A 3,921-nucleotide genomic window follows, 5' to 3' on the forward strand; every position below is an offset into this window, starting at 1 on the left:
GTCCATGTTCACTTTGTGTAGGTATTTTTGTGTAGGCCAGGTTTTGGCAAGGGTATATGTCACTGTTCACTTTGTGTACATTTTTGTTTAGGTAGTGTTTTTACTAACCTTGCATGCCACGCTGACTAACCGCTAGAAGATAGTTTGCTTAAACCTCTTGCAAAGCCCCAAGGTCTTTATCACTGCACTACATACTATGTTGATGGGTATTAGCCAGCATTGTCGCACACACTTTGAATAGGGGTGGAGTGTAGTGATACACAAAATTGCAAATTTGCCAATCAGGGCTTTAGATGACAGCATTAGCCGCTGAAAGCCAATAGTTTATTCAAAGTATGTGCCAAAAATGCTGACAGTAGTCTGTTGTAGCACTTCCATTACGCAGTAGTGAGCTACAAGGAATATGCAGGCCTAGTAGGAGTGGTAGGTCACATTATGCATTGTAGATAGACAGGCAGGGCGAAGGCCCCAGCTCTGTAGCTAATACACATTATTGGAGTGTTTGGACCATTATGGCACCTATATAGCGCTTAGATAGCCAGTCTTAAGCGATATGAACACTAAGCTATGAGTGCATGCCTTTTAGAGCTTGCTCACATAGGCTTAATTCATCTCGACTTCTCTTAGAATATTCTGCCTTTCTGTAGCCCTGCATGGTTTCGTAAACAAATCCTCTTTTCTCTGGGAAGGCACTGATAAGACATTCCTGAGTTTTTTCGCGCAGATGGGCTCCAAGCAGGGAGGGGCAGAGGAAAGGAGCACAGTGCAAATTCACAGAGTTGGGTTTTTCCATGAGCAAGCCTATATTTTGCACAGGGAAGGTTCTGGAACTGTGCGTCATGGACTGACAGCACGAGATTATAAAAATGCATGCCCACATGACTCAGGTGGGAGATCAATCTGTGGACTTGGTTCAAGCAAAATCGAGTGTCCGGAACCTGCTTCTCTGTCGGCACCCTGCAGCGCTGTCCTCTGAGCAGGGCTGGCTACAGCTAGCTTATGAGGGCCAGGGTCTCCCAGCGCTGATTGAAGGGGCGTAAGACTGTGTTTCTCTATGTTTCTCTAAGTTCTATGTTTCTCTATATTTTGTATTTCTCTAAGTTTGTGTTTTGTAATCTTCTCTAACTTGAATCCCAAGATGTTGCTGAAATTCACTGTTTAGAATAAATGCTAAAACTTTTTGAAGGTGTCATTTGTCACTAGCATGAGTTCACTGCTCGGCACAATAGAACCTGTATTTTGGGCTGAATTGGGTAATCTTTGCTCTCAAGGGCTGGTCCCGAGGAAGATTTTCCCCATATCAAGACAACATGTAATATATTTCTTTATGTTGAGGATTCTTCAATGACAATTTAATATGATTAATGAAATTTGGTTTAGTGAGTTTAACTAAGCTGCCTTCACAGTTTGTCACTCTGTATTTACCTTTATTTTCATCAGGTTTTATATTATTTTTGTATGTGTATTTTTGGGCTATGTTGTATAGACACATGGTTTCCAAAGTATTACTTCTGTTTGGGTATTATGCGTCCAATAAATTGTTTTTAAAAATGTCTTGGCTGTTGGGATCATGTTTGGCTATTGTTTCTATATCTTTGTATGTTTTTAGAACTCTTTTTCTAGATTTGGCTAGACCAAGACTTTTATGCCCAAGCTGTATAATTTCTGAGACACTGTTTTATCTGATGACAGGTCATTCCAGAGGTCTTGGAGCTCCGTCCTTTCTGCTTTGGTTAAGTATGCTGTGACATATCGTGCAACTGCAGTAGAATTGTCTGCAATGTACTGCACATCTATGTTTGCATTCCATAAGTTGTCATGAAACACCCATGGAGCCTGTGGAAGAGATGGAAACAATGGAAGAAGGACTGAGCTCCTCCTTTACCTGGACGTTACGTTCTAGCCTTGCTGGAACAGAGGCTATAATTAACTGTCAGGTGTGGCAACCGGTGCATTGCAACTGATTTCTTTCCCAACGCTAGTTGACAGTGCTCCAGTCTCGTGTTACTCCTTGTTTTTCTACCCATTTGCCTTTCCATTGTTTGTCTGCCTGCCTTTTATCGTACATTTTGCCTACACGCTTCCTGTGGGGAATATTTCCTCTTTAATTTGGACCTTTCCCTGCCCGCATTTTCTTGTTAATTTTCCAGCGTGTGTGTTTGTTATTTTGCTGGAGTCAGCAGACACCTGCGTTCGCTCTGGGGCTTTTTTTACTCAGCGAGCGGGGACTTGCTATCTGCAGTTCTTTTCAACACACGCTTTTCCAAGCAGCTGTCACTTCAACTCGTGCCCCCTGAGTTGTGTGCTTCCTCTGACCTGTGTAACCTCTCCTTCTGTCTATTTTACTTAACCTTGCTCACAGAGTTCTTGGAATCTTTTCCAAAGCTTAGACATTGCACCCAAGTGCATTCTGGTAAATGTAGTACTCTAAAGAAGTGGGATTCCAAGAAGGATTGCGAATTACCCATTCGCTGAGCAGTATTCCAAGAAGCATTGCGAATACTTATTTGAACAGACCAACGCACCTGAAACTACCCAGGGTTTTTCTGCTGCGGCTTTTCCCTGATTTGGGGTGGGCTCCCCGGAGTCCCCGCTGCCGGGCGTATAGCCTTACTGGCAAAGTGGCCTCCGGGGGAGCTCGGCCCTATCGCTTCAAACAAAAGGGCAAGATGGTGAAAAAGAAGAACCCAAGAGCCTGGAGAGAGAAACCTGTGGAGACTTCTTCAGACGAGCCTTCGGAAGCCAACTCAGAAACCGCAGGTGAGGAGTGGGAGAGTGATACGGGTACAATTGTAGACACTAAACAGCAAGAACCTGAGAGATTGCAACGCCCAGAAAACATGGCAAGCCTTGAGCAATACCAGGAATTGGTTAATGCTATTCAAGCCCTCACAGTAGAAGTACAGTCACTAAGAGCCGATAATACAGCTCTGCGACAACAGGTACAACAGAGAGAAGATAACCGAGGAAATCTACCTCCCATTGCATTACCTTGTGGCAGGTTTGACGGCAATCCCCGAAGAATGAAGGAATTCTTGGATGCCTGTTTGGTACACTATACCTTTCGCCCGAAAACATATGAACTGGATAGGGCCAAGGTGGGATTTTTGATTTCTAACTTAGTGGGGAATGCATTGGCATGGGCTACTCCACTAGTTACCAACTCTGACCCAGCCCTTAATGATTACAGTAATTTTGTTCAACGCTTCCGGGATAGGTTTGAAAGACCCGAAGTTTTGTACTCTACTTTTGAGACTTTATTAGACATACGCCAAGGACCAGCTGATGTTCAAACCTATGTTACCAATTTCCAGAAGGTTGCTACAGAAGCAGGTTGGCCGGAGACGGCACAGCAAGCCATATTCCGTCGCGGTTTACATGACGATATCAAAGATGAATTAGCTTGTGTCGGCAGACCTTCTACTTTTCAGGAACTAGTCTCCTTAGTTCTGCAAATTGAGTTCCGTATGGCCGAAAGGAAGGCAGAAAGGAAGAGACCCAGACTTACTGTACCCATTCCTCACCACCCTCCCTTACCTGAAAAATGGTCTGCAGATGAGCCTATGCAGATTGGTATGGCCCGAGGCCCCCTCACCGCTAGCGAAAGAAAGAGGCGTAAGGATCTAGGACTGTGTATGTACAGTGGATCCGATACACATTTATTACGAGATTGTCCTGAAGTTCCACCTAGGAGACAGGGAAACGACAAACCCTGACCTTGAACAGGGAAAAGGGAGGGGTTTCGACAGTGAATCCCTGTGAAACTACTCAGCCAGCTATGATCAATAATTGCAGCCTGATGGTCATTAAGATCCACTTAGACTGGAAACAGGAAAGCCCGGTGGAATGTTTGGCAATGCTGGATTGCGGTGCCGCGGGCAATTTCATTGACGACAAATGGGCAACGGAACATAAAATCCC

This window comes from Ambystoma mexicanum, unplaced genomic scaffold (assembly GCF_040938575.1).
Source record: "Ambystoma mexicanum isolate Mex_15411 unplaced genomic scaffold, UKY_AmexF1_1 Mex_scaf93, whole genome shotgun sequence".
In the NCBI taxonomy this organism is placed as follows: domain Eukaryota; kingdom Metazoa; phylum Chordata; class Amphibia; order Caudata; family Ambystomatidae; genus Ambystoma; species Ambystoma mexicanum.